The sequence below is a fragment of the Symphodus melops genome (genome assembly GCF_947650265.1).
Source record: "Symphodus melops genome assembly, chromosome: 13".
NCBI classification, from domain to species: Eukaryota; Metazoa; Chordata; class Actinopteri; order Labriformes; family Labridae; genus Symphodus; species Symphodus melops.
The window spans coordinates 7195554-7218098 of NC_136703.1; positions in this window are offsets into that span (position 1 = coordinate 7195554).

Genomic DNA, 22545 nt, shown 5'->3' on the forward strand with positions numbered 1-22545 from the left:
AAACTGCCTTTTTTCGACAAAACACAAACGACAATGACTGTAAAATAGGACAAAACCTTATGATTAGCTACAACCTTTGAAATAAGGTAGATGATAGTAAGCCTCAATTCTTATAAAGCCACCATCATTTTGTTAGCAGTAGTTAGCGTCATGAATTTCAGCCATGGATGTTATGTGGGCCTGGCCTGCAGTCAAGCATCATCTTTTTTATGAAGTGTCAAACAGGTAAAGCGTTATTATTAAGCTCTGACTACAAAGTTGAAAGAATTCTACCAAATATTTATATAAGTTGCCTTTTTTTTTTTTTTTTTAACTACAATGACTCTAATCCTGACAAACACTGTACACTTTTTGACAGTATAGCATGAATCTCATAGTGACATAAATTACGCAGCATCAAAGAGGGTATGAAATAAACTCAAAATGGTTTTATGTGAATGGTTAAACCTTTATTGACCAAGAGAATATGAAAAAGAGTACTGCAAATCAAAACAAATGGGAAATTAAAATGTGTCATTGTTTTAATGCAAAGACCCATGCCAACAAGAACTCAGTATTCCCAGCTGCAACCAATCAAAGAATCTCACACATGCTGTTGGATACCGTCATTGGGTCATAGGGTTAATGATTTTGTGCTTTGTCAAATCAGATTTATTATCTTAGCATGGATTAATTTGTCTGTATTGTACGGTCCATTAAGACACTACCAAGCAAAGTGTTAATTAGAAGGACGTTAATTGCAGTGATTACCGGCCCACTCTTCAGGCGTTGGGAATGGGCGGAGAAGAAATCGCCATCGACTTTTTTTTCTTCGATTGATGCAAATTAAGGCTGGTATTCTGTACACTATGACAGCATGTGGAGCCTCACACTATATGAGTTTCCTCCAAGATGTGTTTTCCTTAATCTTTTTGGATTGCCTGAGCAAAATTACTGAACAATTGCTCAAGTGTTGTTCACCAAGATAATTTTCTGTGTGAAAACAAATTAAATTATTCCTACTGAGAGAGTATTGTATTGGAGGGCTACAAGCAAGTGCAGCTGAAATCTCATGGAAAAGAAACAAAGACAGCCAAAAAAAAAAAAAAAACCACTCAGCTCTGTAGGCAGTGCAAGTGTTTGTTGTTCTGTGACACTGATATGCATATGCAATCAGAAGAAAGACAGACTGGAAGGCTGCTTACAGAAGCCCAAAAGATGTTACCTTATCTCATCCTCTGCACAAGGTTTTCTTTATGTTGGCTATCCTCACAACATTTTGCCCACCAAGCTGGAAACACAACCTGCGGTGCTGTCATGAAGCTGATTCCTTTTCCAATCTGCTAATTCTGTTTTTCATGCTGATGCAGCCCAGTCAGATAGAACTATATTGAGAAATTGAGAAAGTTCCGGACCAGTTTGCAATTCAGTCATGATTTCCATGAAGGACAACCATCAGATTCCTGCTGGTTGATTCATTTAGGAGTTTTTATGTACTGCACCCATTTCAGGCTTGAATCTTATTTAAAATCAGTTCAATTCCAAACAACACTTACCTGTGCTTTGCAAGTTAAAATTATGAATGCCCTCTGTTGACTGAACCTTTAAGTTTCAGTTTTGAAAACAATGAAGTCAGTATTTACTTGTATATCTTGTAGTCATGTTAAAAAAAGATTGTAGGAATCAATGATTTCAATGAAAAGAGTCTGCAGAATTCTGCAAAAATATCACAGCCCTGTTGCCTATCAGTACTTTTCCATTCAGACTGCCTTCCTCTCGCTCTACCTGTCAGCCACACCCACCTCATCAACTCACCTGCTCTCTCAGCTGCAGCTGGTCAGTAATTAAGTCACTACATAAGCTGCTGCTCCAAATGTTCTCATTGCCATTGACTCACCTTCTCTGTCAAAATCCTGGTTACTACCTATTGCCTTCTATCCCTTCTATGACCATGACTGTTGCTGCAGTGTCTCCTGGTTCCTGTTTTCCTGATTTCCAAGCTGAGTGTGGATTACCTATTTTATCAGTTCAAAGTGAGCTTTTCTGTGAGTGCGTATCTGTGTGTTTGTTCTGCACAATCAGCTCTGGATTTGTTTTTTTCTCTGCGCCATCAGTGGCTACATTTCCCAGCCGGCGATCAGAGACATTGTTTAGTGTGGACCTTGATTACGTTTGGTTTCCTTTTAGTCACCTAATGTTGAGAATTAAAGCGTATATATGCCAGTTTCCCTTCGCTACTGCAATTGAGTCCATACATTGCCCATTACAAAAAAAAAAAAAAATCAATACACAGCAAGGGGCTGTCTCATGCTACAAGATCATAAGGAACCTTTTTTTTTTTTTTTTTTTTTTTTTTTTACCTTTTTGAAGTGTGAGCTGCTTGTCTTTGGCTTGATTCCCTACTTGGTTGATTAAGGTCCTTGTGAATCCATCTTGCTTATAACAATGGTGCCCTCAGCTTGTGAGCTCGCTTTTTGTGTTTAAACAGTTGAAAGCTATCACATGAGATCTAAGGAATCGATCGTAGACGGCATATGGAATATAATTCAAGGTTTAAAGCGGATGCAACAGTTGACCATAATTAAGCAGGGTTATTTGTAGATTGAGGGCCTTTGTGCCCACAGTCCCCTGAGAGAAGTGGTGATTGAAGTGTTTTTTTTTTTTTTTTTTTACAGTGTCACACGTGTCATAACCTGACTGGCTGATTCCTCTAAGAACATGGGAGGCAGAACCTATCAGTGAAAGCCAATTTGTTAAGGTGAGGCAGTGACCTTTACACTTACAGTAAGTAACATTTTATTCATAAGTTACTTTTCCTGGAGGTGTGTTGTGTATGTTTATTTGTTTTTCAGTCCTTGTGAAAAACAAGTGTTTGGTTGTGGAGTATACGTGGTCAGTCTTAACTGTACTGTTACTTGATTTATAATCTAAATAGTTTTATGACAATTTGACTTGTATTAGATTGTACAAAGCTCTCTCTGCTGGTGCTGACAAAACCTCCTGTGAAGAGGGGTGTGATGGCAGGTCTACCAACGGGAGAGACATGTGGGAAAGGAGCCACAGGCCGGACGCGAACCCGGGCCGCCCGCGCAAGGACCATAGCCTCGCTACATGGGACGCATGCGTTGCCGCTGCGCCACCAGCGCCACCAGCGCCCTGAGCCACGTAATTTTTTAATCATGTTTTTTGAGTAACATAAGTAAGAGTCTAAAAAGCTTCATGCTGACTTCTGAACTCTCAGTGTATCAGATCGCTCCCCCCGTTTTCAAAAGTTGCCTTGCAAGTATTTTAAGAAGGTGTATTCTCTTGATTTTTTTTTTTGGCACTGTAGAAGGGAATCTTGGGCTAACTTTAATTGAACTTGGCAGAAAATTACAAAACGTCCCCATGAGGCTAGGGAATCAATATGTTCACTGTGAAGTCCTTCAAAGTATAAATGCAAATGTAATGGTGAAGACAAAATGTGTGAATGAGTTGCCTCGCTCTTAGACCAAATATCTGTCAATATGCTTTCTTGCTGAACTTCTTTTTTTTTTTTTTTGCTTGTGTGTGGTATCTACACAGACCGTGGCACTACTGCCTGCTCTATACCCTTGAGTAAGAATTTTACAATAGTCATCAATAAGTAACAACAACGTTCAATTGATCCATAATGGTTCTAAATGGTCTTTAATCAGAAACGGGTCTGATGCAATGCAACCTTTCTCTCAACAGTCACTCAAGTTCATGCAACTTCATGTAACTTTTCTGCAGTCACTCTGGCTCGCTGGAGTTGAGTCTATTGCCAAAAGAGTCTTATGGAGAGGTGCTGACAGATGCAGCTACAGTATAAGTAGCTCTTGACATTTTGAATGAAAAACAAAAAAACTATTCAGGTCATGGTCATAACACTTTTGAATTTGACTCAATATCCAAGCCCACCTCTGTAGAGAGGGCAGAACCATTGCTCTACCACACCATCTACTATTTGACAAACTTCCTGTGCAATCCTCTATTGTCTTAAAGTTAATCCCACATTCACTGACTTAAATTGCTATACATGTATGTACTAAACGCAAAATGCTGACTTTCCGATGAATACATGTTTACTTCTGTGCAACAGTATGCTATGTGGCTTTTTTTATTGTTCTTTTGAGAATTGGGGCTTTCGTTCCAATTTAGACCATGTTTCAAACAAGAATCTAAATGTTGATTACATATAAAGACAACAGAACGTTTATGATATTGACCCATGAAGATGACTTGAACACAGTAGCTTGCACTGTCACTGACACAAGCAGGGCTTTAAAAGTGTTTTGTGCTACATGCTACACTGTGTGGCCTAATTTTACATGATCCTTTGATCAAGTTTTCAGTAAAGAGAACCCACTGAGAAACTGATCACATCATCAAAGTTTGCGTCACTCCGCTGTGAACTGACCCTGAGTTGCAGGCCCCGCAAACATCTGAGAGAACTTTTGTTTTGACTTCTGCTGTTCCTTTCAGCTATAGTGTAGCGTGAGATACCCCAATGTGTTTTCTGTCAGCTTGTCTGCTGCTTACCTTCTGTGCAGCATTCGCCTGGGAAAGACCAAACATTAATCTACAAAAGCACACTGTGGTGAACTGTCAGGGTTGAAGCTTGTCCTGCTATCCCCCCCTCTGTATCAAAAAGCTTTGCCTCTCTCTTTGATGTGCCGGCAGCTTGGTGCTGCTGGGTAAGATGCCCCCAGCTTTTCTTTGCATTCATCCCCTGTCAGTCCAGCTGACATCAGTCAAGAGTCTGCATAAATCTGTGCTCTCCAGTCTGCATGAAGGGGTTTTGTCACTCGAGAAGAACACACAACACCAAACACACGACTGAAAAACAGAGGCAAGATGTTGATGTGGGTATTTTTAAAATGTGCGTACATGGGAACAAGAGACAGTCCAGATTTTCTTTTTCATTGCATGAATAAATCTTTTATTGTGCTCTCTCACATGACCTGCTGTTTTTACTTATTTATTGATCTATGTAATTTAACTACAGCAGATAATTCTCTTGTAGTTCATAGCAAGTCATTCTGAGCTCTTCTTCCTTTAATCTCGCTCTTCGACTCTTCTGTCTAATGGCTTAAACTAACAACGTGCGGCGAAAGTCAGCGACAAAATCAGACTGATTCTATTGTTTCCTACTGGAGTGTACTTACTGCACATAAACCACGCAGTACAAAGCAGCGCAACACAGTGTGCCGTTTTTAACACCTTGCCCCATTTCTGTCCTCATTTATTGCTCGCACTCTTTGTAGTATTCAACTTTGTATGAATACAGTAATATCCACATCCATGACTAACATGTTGCACTTTTGACTTGTCAACAAAACCACAGTAAAATCGGGTTTTTTTTATTAACGAGACTCTGAGTGGCACAAAGCATCACACATTCATTTGCCAACCTTCAAAAGAGCTAGAAGTCAAATTGTTTGCAAAGGGGAAACTGAAATTCACAGAGCATATAATACAATATTTAACCAATGGAGTGTTGAAAGCCAGCATGAGAATATGCATGAAGCAACGCGACATATAACACTGGCGTGCTTGTTGGGGCATGGTGTAACTGGCCGATATTGAACAAACATTCCTTATCGAGCTTTCCAAAATGATTCTAAAATATATATATAACTGATGCACATTGAAGTTGGACTGCATCACCGCTGATATTCTATTCTATGGTCATGGTAGCTTTACATTTGTTATTTCAATTGGTAAAGCACCAAAAGTAAGTCTTAAGATTCCAATGACGTAGCATTATGGATCCTTTTATTTGATCTATGCTTCTTGTCTGATAAACCCAGATGTTTTCATATCTCTCTGCCTCCAGTATCTAATGTAGTTTGCCATAAATGTGTAGCACATAAGCCCAAGTACAGTACAGATCTGAAAAGGTATTCCATCAGTTAAGAAGTGATCATTCTCTTAACCAGACACTGTCTGGTTTAACTGAACTGAGCATGTTAGGACATTTCAAAAAGCAGAATATAACAACTCCTGAGTTCTCATGGGAATTGTATCTAGTGTCACACCAAAATGTACCAGAGGAAGGCATCTATGCATGGAGGAGAACTTACTGTGGCTCCTTCAGATGATTGACTAGACGGGTACAATATTTTTTTTTTTGCATAGCAATCAAATTAGATGTCATGATTTTTGATAATGTGACTCAAAGTGAGTGGGTAAAAAGAATACAAAAAAAATATGACTGTAAAACTCCCCTGGTAAAGCATGTGGACATGTCGTCACTGCAGATTCTAATTGCTCTGCCCTTTGCTGCATCACCTTTCTTTACCTCTTTTGTCCATCGAAGCTTTAACGACACAAACCGACAAAATATATATTTTTTGAAATTCCTGTGGCATCTATATATAGATAGTGCTAAAGAGGAGATATTCCATCATCAAAGTACATTTTCTGTTTGATGATAAACCATCATCAACCGTATCATAACATCAAATATACAGTAAGTCTTACAAGGACAGGTCTGTGTTGCTGATGGCAGAGTGAATTGAACCATCTTAACATATTTATGGCCTGCAGGCAAAGATATGTGCTGATATTCTAAATTTATTCAGTACTGTTTGGTGTTTAGAGCTACGTATATGAGTCTTTTAAACAGCGATGTGTTTGTGGCAGCACAAGAAACAGAAATGCACAAGCTGGGCTATACAATTCAATGTCACAATCTGAAACAACCAAACCAGACCTAATGGCAGACTTATTTGGTATGATTGGCTGAGTATTTTTTGAAAGGGCAGAATGGGTACCTCTGATTGAACCAGGAAGTACATTTTCAACACATTTCAGGTTGCAAAGGCAACTCATGTTTATGTCCTCTGTATAACTAACTAATTACAGTGAGTACAATATTAGTATCTCATTTTTGTAAACGTTCAACTTTTTTAGTGGTGGATCTCATGCAGCAATGAGATGAGGACTTTAGGTTCTGAACATGGGACACATGGAATAGCTGCTAATCTATCTGGCGCTCCATTATTGTGAACTTTAAAGTAATTATGTAAATTCAGGACATTTGGCTGACAAATTGTGTATGTGTTTTTGTTTGTAGGCAAATAACCTGACATTTCTCCATGTCAGTATGAAGTCACTTATCCAACAACAGTGCATGATGGTGTCCAGATATGGTCATTGGCCTCCTCTTATTGATTTAATTTCCTTTATTGATTGTCATGTGGTCACAAGGGTTTTTCCTTCACATGATACTTCACAAATCAGAATATATTGGTGAATAAGTCAAATCTTGACAAATAACTTGGTTATATACATATTAGAGGAAGAAAGGGATAAATGTTTCTTCTTTAAGCCAGTGTCACACTTGAGATTCACCATGGCCAATCATGGCTGCAAAGGTCAACAGTGTTTAATAGAAGATGAAGGAAATAACTTCCATGTATCTACATCAGTTATTAGCCCTAGCTGCTCACCTAATTAAGCAGTGGGCACAGTAATCAATCACAGGAAAAATTGGATTTGAATTGGATGTCTTTGGTCTCTGCAGTGAGCAGTGAATTGTCCAAAGTGGGAGGTTTGACTTTGACTATGACATTCCAAGTGAGCTCAGGCAGAAATTAGTCACACGCTGTAGGAGAGTGGTGAGATAAGTAGCAGGGTAATGACACATTTCAGGTTTGCTGGCAGAGGTAATGCAAAATATATCTTATTATATTTGCCCCTAGGTGGATGGTTCATGTTATTTTTGGTGTTAACACTTTTTATTCCCTTATCAATACTGCATTTTGGCAACAGAATGTAGTAATGCAACCCTGTAAAATTCACAAATATTAATTAAATTCAAAGAACTTTATTTATCCTTGTGGGGCAATTCAAAGGCACAGAGAAGCACCAACCAGATGAGCAGCGATATAGCTAATGTTAATAGAATGAAGCTAGTTAATGCTAGCCCTATGTATTTCCAGCTTTGGCAAATTCCACACCTAAAGAAGTATTTTCTTTTATTTATGTCTCTGTGTTGCCAACATTAACCATCATTGTAATACTTTGGATTACGTCCCAGAGTATCTCTACAACAAACGGCGATTATTTTCTAACATGCTTGCTGCTGCCAGCAGATTGCCCTGGTGGAGCCAACGTCATCCCAATCAGTGCAGTAAATACAATTCCTGAAGGCAACGTGATTGAGGAAGGTTCTGAGCCTTCTTTGTTATGCTGTCACTCAGAATTCCACGCCCCTCTCAGTTCCCTCTCTCCACTCCCCACACGACCCCAACTCCAGACTGAGGCCTGAAACTGGAAAAGACAATCTGAAAGTGGATAAAAGACCTGAAAGCAAAAAAATATATATATTAAACAAACTCTGCAACTGAAAAAAGTACCTCAAATATTAAAATATACATATATGAAAATAATATATGAATGAAGAGACTCCGCCCCAGGAAGGCAGCAGGCCCAGACAAGGTGTGTCCCAGGATGCTAAAGGCCTGCTCTGCTGAGCTGGGGGAGCCACTTCAGCACATCTTCAACATGAGCCTGCGGCTCGGGAAGGTTCCTGTACTCTGGAAGACCTCGTGCCTCACTCCAGTCCCCAAGAAGAAGAACCCCAGTGAGCCAGGCGACTTCAGACCAATCGCTCTGACATCCCACGTTATGAAGACCTTCGAACGGCTGCTGCTCCAACACCTCAGACCCCAGGTCCAACACGCACAGGATCCCCTGCAGTTTGCATACCAGGCAAAGGTGGGCGTGGACGATGCCATCCTCTATCTCCTACACAGGGCTTACTCTCATCTGTACAAAGGGAGCAGCGTGATGAGAATCATGTTCTTTGATTTCTCAAGCGCTTTCGACACCATCCATCCCCTCCTACTGAGAGACAAGCTGACCGAGATGAGGGTGGACTCGCACCTGGTGAGGTGGATCACGGACTACCTCACAGAGAGACCACAGTACGTCAGACTGAAGGACTGCACATCTGACACTGTGGTCAGCAGCACCGGAGCACCACAGGGGACCGTGCTCTCCCCCGTCCTGTTCACCCTGTACACCTCGGACTTCCAGTATAACTCTGAGCTCTGCCACATGCAGAAATACTCGGACGACACTGCGATAGTTGCTTGTGTCAGGGATGGACAGGAGGAGGAGTACAGGAGCCTGATCGAGGACTTTGTGACATGGTGCAGTGCCAACCATCTGCAGCTAAACACCTCCAAGACCAAGGAGATGGTGGTGGACTTCCGAAGGAGGAAACCACATCTTGAACCTGTTTCCATTGGCGGGGTCGACGTGGAGGTGGTCAGGACCTACGGGTACCTGGGGCTGCAGCTGGATGACAAGCTGGACTGGTCGCCTAACATGGACACTACCTGCAGGAAGGGACAGAGCCGTCTGTACTTCCTGAGAAGGCTGGGGTCCTTCAACATCTGCAAAAAGCTGCTGCAGATGTTCTACCAGTCTGTGGTGTCCAGCGTCCTCTTCTACGCCGTGGTGTGCTGGGGAGGAAGCTGCAAGAAGAGGGACGCAGCACGCCTGGACAGACTGGTGAGGAGGGCCGGTTCTGTGGTGGGCACAGAGCTGGACTCACTGGTGACAGTGGTAGAGAGGAGGTCTCTGGACAAAATGCTCTCCATCATGGACAACACACACCACCCTCTGCACAGCACCTTCACCGGGCAGAGGAGCATGTTCAGCGAAAGACTGCTGTCACAGTCGTGCTCCACGGACAGACTCAAGAGCTCTTTTGTCCCCCTGGCCATCAGATTGTACAACACTTCACTGTCACGGCAGGGAAGAAGCGCACGGTGATCCCTGGAATCTTTTTTCACTTTTTTCTCATTCCTCATCTGCACTGCTGACCTCAGAGTCAGCTCCCAGTTGGACAACGTAATGCATATTGATAGTCACTTTACTGAGCACTGGTCACTTTAAAGATAATCACCCTAATCATGTCTGGTTTCATCCTACTGTTGTGTCATGCTACATCTGTAATGGTTGACATGATCACCCTAATTAGGTCAAGTTTCACTCTATTGTCTCCAACACTTAATGCTAATCTGCCCCTCAATAGTTGGGTACTTAAGATAATCACCCTAAGCACTCCTGGTTTCACCATATTGTCTAGGACACTTAATGCAAATCACTGCTCCTTTAAGTGGGTGAGCCAATTTACATTCCTGCATTGACTGTTTAACGACTGTACTCACACCTCTGGCATAAGCTCAAACACCTCTGTACATGCACATGTAACTAGTTTCTAGAAGGTCAGCACTTTGTTTCTAAGGCTCTTTAACTGTTTACAGGTCTCTTTTAACCAGCACATGTTTTTCTCTCCTCACAGGTTATGTACATTATGCTATATTAGTCTTAAGTCTAACTGCTAATGCTAACTGCACAGGTTTAACATATAATGATGTTTATTCTTAGTCACATAGGGGCTGCTAAATCTTGTTTGGGGGATTTTGTATACAGAGGGGAGGGGGGACAGCGGGTGTGTATTGTAATTAATGTCTTGTGTCCTGCCTGTCTGTATACTGCTACTGGATGCCTTGAATTTCCCTCGGGATCAATAAAGTATCTATCTATCTATCTATCTATCTATTCAAAAGAATTCCAGAACTGAATAAACATTTAACTTGAAAAAAACATTTTGTACACTGATTTTTATTTTGAATACATTTTTGTATTTTTCAGAGTTCAAGCTCAAAACTTGACTTTTCAGTTTTTTTTTTTTTTTAATTATTAAAACTTTTGGCCTTGATTTAGCTTCATGGTGATGACCTTTCCCATCAGGACAGTCTGCTTGATATAAAATCCGATAAAATGTGGATGATAAATACTAGAAAAGTCAACATTTGAATCTTTTATTTATACCCACATGCAAGTAATAACCTTCCAGCACATGCACACAAACATAACACATTTATTTTGCATACTGAACAAACAAACTGTGAACAGACTGAATGCCTCAAATTCAGCTGCTGAATTAATATGAACTCACTTTGTGTCATGGCTCAGTTTCCATGCAGTTCCTGGTCTGACTCAGGTTTCAAAAGACCCACTGCGAATCCCCCCTTTGGTTTTGATCCATATCTGTGGCAGGTGTCACTCAATATTCCTCAGTGCCTCCCAGGGATTCCCTTTTTATTTTCATACTGTTTTTTGTTTCATGAGTATTTCAAAGATTCTCAGTTTTCATTGAAGACAGCAGAGAAGAGGGAGCTTTGTTGAGATGAAGTAGGGCAGTATTACACTGTCAGAACATTTTCAGAACAGAGAAATGCACCCATATTGGGTCTTTTATAATATCCTTTTTTGTATGTGGTCTATAAATGATTACTTTAAATTCTTTTAAACATATTCCCAGGAATGCTGCCTGAATATTGACTATGCTGTGCATTGTTATCATATAAGTTCTTTGTTATATCCTTTACAGGATGGCTTCTTACATAAAATAGTTATAACCCTAAATGCAGGGCAAAGCAGGTACTTTATACTTTGTTTCAGACCCATAGGTCCATATCATAATTTTATGTTCAGATTTTTTATAATCCAAGACAACACAAAGTGTACACAGGAAGTAGCAGAAGAAAAAGAAATTAAAACCGCAAGCGGTGATGAAGGGACCGAAGCACCCCACGCATGTCGGCGCTTGTCGCGACCGCGAGAGTACGACCGCGGGAGTGCAGCCGCGACACGAGGCCAAGCAACAGGCCTTACAGTCATCGAAGGTAAAAAAATGGGGTGAGCCGAGACATCAAAGTTTGATGGTACGCCGTGGCCACGCCCTTTAACGGAATAACGTGCAGAGCACAACGAGAGATCTTCAGCATGTCTAGAACACACGAAGATTGAGTTTGCGATGATCGGATTAACGCTTTTGGAGGAGTTCGTTCAGATAGCTAACCTGTACACCGCGAATTTCAGCCATTCAAAAAAAATATGGCGGACTTCCTGTTGGGTTTTGACCATGGGTGTAAGAGGATTTTATGTAGCTCCTGACATGCCCAATGAGCATAAAAAAATCTCATGTATGTAGGACAAAGAAACCTCTATAGGGAGGCCATTTTTAAGATTTCATGGGGGCGCCACTGAGTCATTTAGCCACGCCCACTTATCATAACAACATGACAAGTTTAATTTTTCTACAGGGATCGTGTGTCTGATGTTTGGTGACTCTACGCCTATATTAAGGCCCAAAACAAACTACTTCCTGTTTGTGACGAACAACGCATCCGTATGACCACGACCTTTGAGGAAATAACGTGCAGAGCACAACGAGAGATCTTCAACATGTCTAGAACACACAGACCATGACGTTTTGTCATGGATAAACACTTTTATAGGAGTTCTTTCAAATAGGTAACCTGTGAAACGCGAATTTTCGCCATTAAAAAGAATATGGCGGACTTCCGGTTTAGTTTTGACTATGTGTGCAAGAGGATCTATTGTAGTTCCTTACAATATTAACATACAAAAAAATTGTCATGCATGTCAGAGAAGAAAACCTCTATGGGGAGGTCTTTCAGAAAGGTAAAATAGGGGTGAGCCGAGACATCAATGTTTGATGGTACGCCATGGCCACGCCCTTAAACGAAATAACGTGCGGAGCACAACGAGAGATCTTCAACATGTCTAGAATACACTGACACTGAGTTTACGATGATCGGATAAACGCTGTTGTAGGAGTTCGTTCAAATAGCTAACCTGTGAAACGTGAATTTCGGCCATTTTTGTTGCATTCAAAAAAATATGGCGGACTTCCTGATTGGTTATGACTATGGGTGTAAGAGGATTTTATGTAGGTCCTGACATGCCAAATGAGTATAAAAAAGTTCATGCATGTACACCAAAAAACCTCAATGGGTAGGGCTTTTTGAAAATTTCAAGGGGGCGCCACTGAGTCATTTAGCCACGCCCACTTATTATACCAACTGTCTAAGTTTTATTTTTCCACTAGGATCATTTGTGTGATGTTTGGTGAATGTATGACTATATTAAGGCCCGAAACAAACTACTTCCTGTTTGTGACAAACAACGCGTCCGTATGACCACGCCTTTTGAGGAAATAACGTGCAGAGCACAACGAGAGATCTTCAACATGTCGAGAACACACTGACATTCTCATTGTGTCAATCGGATAATTGCTTTTGGAGGAGTTCGTTCAAATAGCTAACCTGTGAAACGCGAATTTTCGCCATTGAAAAAAAATATGGCGGACTTCCTGTTTGGTTTTGACTATGGGTGTAAGAGGCTTTTATGTGAGATCTCGCATGCTTAATGTGCATAAAAATTTTCGTGCACGTACGATGAAAAAACCTCAATGGGGAGGCCCTTTTGAAAATTTGAAGGGGGCGCCACTGAGTCATCTTGCGAAAAATGTTTATGAAATGACGAGAATATCAAATTTTTCGCCAGACCCGATGATGTTGGAGATTTTGATGAGTTTTCATTCATGTTCAGGCAGTGAAAAAGGGCGTCAAAGAGACGGACCGGAGAAAAAAAATAAAAATTAAAACCGCAAGCGGTGATGAAGGGACCGAAGCACCCCGCGCATGTCGGCGCGTGTCGCGACCGCGAGAGTGCGACCGCGGGAGTGCAGCCGCGACACGAGGCCGAGCAGCAGGCCTTACAGTCATCGAAGGTTAAAAAACTGGAGTGCGCGGAGACACCAAAGTTTGATGGTACGCCGTGGCCACGCCCTTTGACGAAATAACGTGCAGAGCACAACGAGAGATCTTGAACATGTCTAGAATACACTGACACTGAGTTTACGATGATCGGATAAACGCTGTTTTAGGAGTTCGTTCAAATAGCTAACCTGTGACAAAGGAATTTTAGCCATTTTTATTGCATTGAAAAAAATATGGCGGACTTCCTGTTGGGTTTTGACTATTGGTGTGAGAGGATTTTATGTAGCTCCTGACATACCCAATGTGCACAAAAAATATCATGCATGTAGGACAAAAAAACGTCAAAGGGGAGGCATTTTGGAATATTTCAAGGGGGCGCCACTGAGTCATGTAGTCACGCCCAGTTCTTATACCAACATGTCTAGTTTTGTGTTTCTACTGGGATCATGTGTGTGATGTTTGATGAATGTGTGACTATATTAAGGCCTGTAACAAACTACTTCCTGTTTGTGACGAACAATGCGTCCGTATGACCACGCCCTTTGAGGAAATAACGTGCAGAGCACAACAAGAGATCTTCAACATGTCTAGAACACACTAAGATTAAGTTTGCGATGATCGGATAAACGCTTTTGGAGGAGTTCGTTCAGATAGCTAACCTGTAAACCGCGAATTTCAGCCATTCAAAAAAAAGATGGCGGACTTCCTGTTGGGTTTTGACCATGGGTGTAAGAGGCTTTTATGTGAGATCTCGCATGCTTAATGTGCATAAAAATTTTCGTGCACGTACGATGAAAAAACCTCAATGGGGAGGCCCTTTTGAAAATTTGAAGGGGGCGCCACTGAGTCATCTTGCGAAAAATGTTTATGAAATGACGAGAATATCAAATTTTTCGCCAGACCCGATGATGTTGGAGATTTTGATGAGTTTTCATTCATGTTCAGGCAGTGAAAAAGGGCGTCAAAGAGACGGACCGGAGAAAAAAAATAAAAATTAAAACCGCAAGCGGTGATGAAGGGACCGAAGCACCCCGCGCATGTCGGCGCGTGTCGCGACCGCGAGAGTGCGACCGCGGGAGTGCAGCCGCGACACGAGGCCGAGCAGCAGGCCTTACAGTCATCGAAGGTTAAAAAACTGGAGTGCGCGGAGACACCAAAGTTTGATGGTACGCCGTGGCCACGCCCTTTGACGAAATAACGTGCAGAGCACAACGAGAGATCTTGAACATGTCTAGAATACACTGACACTGAGTTTACGATGATCGGATAAACGCTGTTTTAGGAGTTCGTTCAAATAGCTAACCTGTGACAAAGGAATTTTAGCCATTTTTATTGCATTGAAAAAAATATGGCGGACTTCCTGTTGGGTTTTGACTATTGGTGTGAGAGGATTTTATGTAGCTCCTGACATACCCAATGTGCACAAAAAATATCATGCATGTAGGACAAAAAAACGTCAAAGGGGAGGCATTTTGGAATATTTCAAGGGGGCGCCACTGAGTCATGTAGTCACGCCCAGTTCTTATACCAACATGTCTAGTTTTGTGTTTCTACTGGGATCATGTGTGTGATGTTTGATGAATGTGTGACTATATTAAGGCCTGTAACAAACTACTTCCTGTTTGTGACGAACAATGCGTCCGTATGACCACGCCCTTTGAGGAAATAACGTGCAGAGCACAACAAGAGATCTTCAACATGTCTAGAACACACTAAGATTAAGTTTGCGATGATCGGATAAACGCTTTTGGAGGAGTTCGTTCAGATAGCTAACCTGTAAACCGCGAATTTCAGCCATTCAAAAAAAAGATGGCGGACTTCCTGTTGGGTTTTGACCATGGGTGTAAGAGGATTTTATGTAGCTTCTGACATGCCCAATGAGCATAAAAAATCCCATGCATGTAGGACAAAGAAACCTCTACGGGGAGGCCATTTTTAAGATTTCATGGGGGCGCCACTGAGTCATTTAGCCACGCCCACTTATCATAACAACATGACAAGTTTAATTTTTCTACAGGGATCATGTGTCTGATGTTTGGTGACTCTACACCTATATTAAGACCCATAACAAACTACTTCCTGTTTGTGACGAACAACGCGTCCGTATGACCACGACCTTTGAGGAAATAACATGCAGAGCACAACGAGAGATCTTCAACATGTCTAGAACACACTGACCTTGACGTTGTGTCAATCGGATAAACGCTTTTGTAGGAGTTCGTTCAAATAGGTAACCTGTGAAACGCAAATTTTCGCCATTAAAAAAAATATGGCGGACTTCCGGTTTAGTTTTGACTATGTGTGCAAGAGGATTTATTGTAGTTCCTGACATTATTAACATACAAAAAAATTGTCATGCATGTCAGAGAAAAAAAACTCTATGGGGAGGTCTTTCAGAAAGGTAAAATAGGGGTGTGCCGAGACATCAATGTTTGATGGTACGCCATGGCCACGCCCTTAAACGAAATAATGTGCGGAGCACAACGAGAGATCTTCAACATGTCTAGAATACACTGACACTGAGTTTACGATGATCGGATAAACGCTGTTGTAGGAGTTCGTTCAAATAGCTAACCTGTGAAACGTGAATTTCGGCCATTTTTGTTGCATTCAAAAAAATATGGCGGACTTCCTGTTTGGTTATGACGATAGGTGTAAGAGGATTTTTTGTAGCTCCTGACATATTTCATGAGCATAAAAAAATTCATGCACGTAGGACAAAAAAACCTCAATGGGGAGGCCTTTTTGAAAATTTCAAGGGGGCGCCACTGAGTCATTTAGCCACGCCCACTTTTCATAACAAGTTATGTCGTTTTAGTTTCCCACTGGGATCATGTGTGTGATGTTTGATGAATGTATGACTATATTAAGGCCCGAAACAAACTACTTCCTGTTTGTGATGAACAACGCGTCCGTATGACCACGCCCTTTGAGGAAATAACGTGCAGAGCACAACGAGAGATCTTCAACATGTCGAGAACACACTGACATTCTCATTGTGTCAATCGGACAATTGCTTTTGGAGGAGTTCGTTCAAATAGCTAACCTGTGAAACGCGAATTTTCGCCATAGAAATAAAATATGGCGGACTTCCTGTTTCGTTTTGACTATGGGTGTAAGAGGATTTTATGTGAGATCTCGCATGCTGAATGTGCCTAAAAATTTTCGTGCACGTACGATGAAAAAACCTCAATGGGGAGGCCCTTTTGAAAATTTGAAGGGGGCGCCACTGAGTCATTTTGTGATTTTTTTTTACGAAATGACGAAAATATCAAATTTTTCGCCAGACCCGATGACGTTGGAGATTTTGATGAGTTTTCATTCACGTTCAGGCAGTGAAAAAGGGCGTCAAAGAGACGGACCGGAGAAAAAAAACAATAATCATTTGAAAAACAATAGGGTCCTTCGCACTGGTCAGTGCTTCGGTCCCTAATAATCATTTGAAGAACAATAGGGTCCTTCGCACTGGTCAGTGCTTCGGTCCCTAAATACACTCCTCAGGGAGCAAGAAAATGGATTAAATACAAAAGAGTAAACCAGCAAATGCACACTTAGTACGGACAGTTTAAAAAATTAAACATCCACAACACAGAGTTACTAACGAATACCTCTTTCATTTAAAAAAACAAACAAAAACTAACATTCAACAAAACAAAATAAAGAGTTTGATTACACACAACCTATTTAAGAAAAATCACCATTGGTCATCTTTGAAGTATGTTCTTCTGCTTTTTGGTATGTGGTGTTTCTGAACTGCATTGGATGTGTGTATGTTGAACGAACTGTTGCCTCCTGTATTCCTGTGTTTTTATTCTCAATGTAAAGTATAATATTAAACTTGCTTGTAATGAAAGGTGCTCCGTAAATATACCTTCTATTTTATTCTACAGCTAGCATCTAAACTCATTTGGGAAAGACACCCCCACACAGTTTTTCAGTCTGTCTATAAGGTGGGAACTGTTATAAAGATCTCATGGTAGTAGGACTGAAATACAACCATGTCTGTATCTGGTGAATGTCATTGTGTAAAATGAAACAGTTTTACTTTTATTATTGTGCCAAAATTCTGTCTTGAAAGGTTGAGAAAAGTGATCTACAAACAGGAAGCTACATTACGTTACATGTTGAAGTACTTCAATGGTCCTATCGTCGGTCGAGTAGACGCTCATTCAGGTATATATGTTTATTTATATAAAAAAATAATTAAAAAAATAAAAATCATGTTCAGCAGCAGAACAGAAATCCTTTGTGGCAATAAATGAAAAAGTTCGAGGACCGTGGCACGTTCGCACAATTCCAAAGGCCAAGTTTACACAGACTTTTTTTGTCCTTCCAATTGTTTTTGTCTTCCTTGTAATGAAAACATAAACCTTCAGAGGCTTTGAGTCATCAGCAGGTGATTTTCAGTACAGCAGCGGGGGTGTGTTTATGGACACAATTTGACTCCTCAAACAAGCATAGTCCTCCGTCTCAAGGTTATTACGGCAGGTAAGCTGGGGATTCCTTTTATCCAAGCATACTTTTAGAAAAGTAGAAACATCAAAAACATTTCATGGAATAATCGAAATACCAAAGTATTTGTTTTTGGCTTTCCTCATGAACCTAGCCAAATAAATAAAATTATTCAGAGGGATATTCATATGCAGGCTTTTTTCTTCAACGTAAAAATGCCAAAATTGACAAGACAAAGGGCCTTATAGTACACCCAAAGTGTTGTGGTACACATCAAAAGTCTTGTTCCTATATCCCACCTGACAAAGAATTTAAACATCCATTGCTCAGCTTGTGTAAAGAGGATATTGATTTGGAACCACCTTTGCACCCTTGGGCATGTTTTGGTCTTACAACTAAGTGTGATCAGGCTCCACTGGTGGCACATTCCTATCTTGAGGATGCAGAAAGCAACTGATGACTGATAGTGAGCTTTTGTTTCTTTTTAAAAGGCAATCAGAGTGGACACTCTGATTGGTTTGATTCATGTTACGCCAAAAAAACACAATCAAGCTACTTATTTCAACCTCTTTATGTTCCATGCCTCATTAAGCGACCAGATTGTGTATCGTTTAAAGATCTTTTGAGAAACTTTTAGGTTATGTTGCATTGGGCGCCCCGCTGAGGACCGAGTGTAGTTTTTAGTCTCTTTAATGACCTCTTTGTGTTTTTTTCTTTTTAAACAAACAAACAACCAAAACAAATCATATCTTTATTTTAAATATGTAACATGCATCTCTTTGGCTCTTATTTTAAAAAGCCACTTCAACAGGTCACTGTTAATTGCCATGACCTGGTTGAGGGGTGACAGTGATTAGAAATAAACTGTAAAGAAAAAAAATCACTCTTGCTGATGTTATATAAATATACAGGCATTAGTATTAACTCACACCTGTTACCAATTAAAAACAGCTATCAGATGCGTTGATGAGAAGAATGTAGTCAACACTCTTGTAATCCATTTGTTGGTTCTCCTCTTAAAAAAACAACTGACTAGGGTCTGTGGCTCAAAGTCTCAAACCTAAGTTAGATGTATATAGGGAGCTATTGCCATTTGACTGAAAAGACTTGACCACCTTCTTCATCAGCTAGTTTCTCTTCTGACCTTCTCATCCTTATAGATAGATTTTAGTAGCATTATTATTTTAAGTATGACTTTTCTGGAACAGAGTGCTACCTCTATCTCTTTTTCTCTAAGATTTTGTTTTAGCATGTAGCTTCGAAAAGAGCAAGCTTCAACACCATGGTTTATGGAAAATTCCCTGAAGCCCCTGCTTTTGTCTTTGAGGGGTACAAAGACAACCTTCGTGTTGAACTCCATATGTGATAATGACAAATAGGATGAAAATAATGAAAATGACGATTACATATATATTGAGTTGCAATATTTATGACTATTGATGACCTATGGCTGGGTATCGTTTAAAAATGTATGACTCAATATCAGTAATCGTAGTATGGCAGTATACATGCATGCATGATGGATATAGGATTTTCATGAAGTCAGTTCAAGCGTGTCTACAGAAGCTCATTGAGGTGGGTAATCAAAATGACTTTACAAAACTAAATGTTCAGACTGCTGCTGCTATTATTAAAATAATAAAATCTGACTGTAAAAATCTTTATTAAATGAACAACTTACCTTGACAACATTTCCTATTGCACAGTACTTGGTCAAGGTTTTGGGATGACAGTAACAACACAAACTCTTGTAAAGTATGCTATCAGTATGAAGCTTGACCCAGTATATATGACTTAAAAGCTGTATCGTGATCATTTGTTTAATGACTTCATGGTTGAGCTAATAAGATTATAGAGAATTGTTTGGCACCCAAATACCTTTATAAAATACAGTAAATCATTTGTATACAAACTAGAGCATGGTGCCCGTTTTACAAACCTGCCTTTTAGCTGTACACTTCTTCTGTTAGGAGCTTTTTGGCGGTGGTTATTTTAAAGAGACTAGATAGTTGATTGTGGTAATTTTGATGTATCTTTGTCTTCTCTGCTTTTATGGTTGTTTTTTCCATTATGGCTGAATTCAAAATGTTCTGGGTTTTGCAGATGTTATATTTTTATGTTCATAAGGATTTTGGATACGTATAACTGTTGCTGGTGTGCTTCTTGATCTGCAATCATGCTACTCAGCAAACATAGTGTAGTGGTTTTAATGGTCATCTGCACATATGAATCATCACTGTATATATTTTTAGAGAACATTTTCCCTGTAGTATTCACTTTCCCTATCAGTCACCTCAGATCGCAGAAGAAGCGACACATGATCGTACTGTAAGATTGAGGTCACTCAGCATTCTGTTGTCTCTGATTTGGGTCCTTATATTGTAATTAAGGTTTAAATGTTGTTATGGAAACTTTTTTTCTGTGGATTATCAATAATAAATGTGTGTGTGTGTGTGTGTGTGTGTGTATATATATATATATATATATATATATATATATATATATATATATATATATTTCTGAAGCAACAGCTGTTATTAATCGACAGCTTCAGATTGTCCCCTGTTAAGATACTGTTTTGTTCCTCTCTTATTCATGTCATACCGGATATTTTGAAGTTTCTGAGATAAAACAGAAAATTACAAGTTCACAGTTCTCTTGTGTCACATTTCTTAATTTGAATCAGTAGCACTCAAAACATAAACAAAAACATCATTTTGCCAAGAGCATCTTTCAAAAAACTTTATTTTGCACCCTGCTTGATATTAATATGTGATTGCCCATGGTATAGACTAAAGGGGGAATAATAGGGAAAACATCCTACGGGCTGGACCTGGCTCCCTGGCCTCAAATATGTGGGGGTGCCTCTGGGCCTAGCACAATAGAGAAGCTCAGCACAAATAAGAAATATGAAAAGAGCATATTGTTTCAACAAAACAACAGTGTAACACACCCATGTGAGCTGTTAGTTGTTGTTGGGAAGTTTAAAGTATGACTGTCATTAGTGAAATTATGGTTAAAAACAGGTGCATTTGTCTTGTCTTCCAACAACTCAAAATGCTTTACACTTTGGGCCTGATTTACTAAACATTTGTGTGTCTTAATGATGTATTTTGCATTCTTTCCTTAAGCTCTGTTTTAATGTTTTTCTGTTTCTATGTCTGTAAAGCACTGTGAATTGCCTTGTGTCTGAACAGTGCTATATAAATAAACTTGACTTGACTTGACTTAAAAACTTGATACCACCAGCAAAAAAATCTGATCTACTAACGGCACGCAGTCAGGATCTTTCATATGAGCAAAACCAATCATATTGTCCAAATAGTACGTTTGCCTTAATTAATGGGGCGTTTCTGCCCCAGTGTGCAAAATACTGGGAGGAGAAAATGCAAAGTAGTTAAGGTAGTACACGCATTGTGATTTACTAAACCAGGCAAAAATTGCGGCGATTGTGATGGTGTCTGAATTTAACACCTTTTGAAAGGAACGTGTGTAAGTGTTACGCACAACAGGCTGCTGTTAGGAGGAGACATCAGCTCAATAAAAGAAGGCGTAAAGATCGCAGGCCTAAGCACTTTGAAAGCGAGGGCAAAGGCTTCATTGAAAGTACTTACTGACATGTTAAGTTCAGTTCACTTGCATCATGATTTCACGCTTTATTTATTAAGGTTTACATCTTTGTTCATTATTTACTAGAAGAATGAGAAGAGAAACAATGGCACTTTCTTCTTCACATGGTCTGTTGGCTGATGCAGGCTTGTTTTCCCTAAATCAAAGGAGGGCATCACATATACAAAAAAGGTTTAAAGGACATTTATTTATGACAAGTTTAAATAAAGCATATCAATGTAAGACTTCTACATCAGTCATAAATGCTATATGTAGGGATGAGATGTCACTTAAATAAGATGAGGCCTGAGTAACTCAGGTGTACACACTTTCCTGCTGCTTGGCTGCTTTAACCAACCACATAAAAGCAAAGAGGCATCACGTCACACGTCCATCCTCTCAGGCCAGATATCTCAGCTGTCAGTGGTGAAAAGGGATGAAGAGAGATGAAAAGGCCGATTCACAGAATAGGTGAGTGAAAGAGGGAGTAAAACTACCCATACAGATACAAGAAAAGGATCAATCACTGACGTACACTTTTCCCTTTAATTTTTATATGGGTGTATAGATTGTTTTTTTTTCTGAAGGATGTTTATGCCTTTAAGTGGTAATAAAACTAGGTCTTGGTAAAACAGACAACACTTCGGAGGCTTGTGTTGTTTCAGGCCATCTCTTGCCTCAATCTGCATAGGCAATGGGGTTAATTAGGAAACCCACTTTACTGATGTGTTTCAAAGGATGGAATTAAAAATTAACCGGCAGCCCTTTCACGCCAGCAGGAAACTATGGTGGATCAACAAGGAGAACACCCCGTCCTGGATAGAAGCTCCCGATGAAAGTATGCGGCTTCTCCCATGACATAACAAGCAACAGAAGTAACATGGAACAG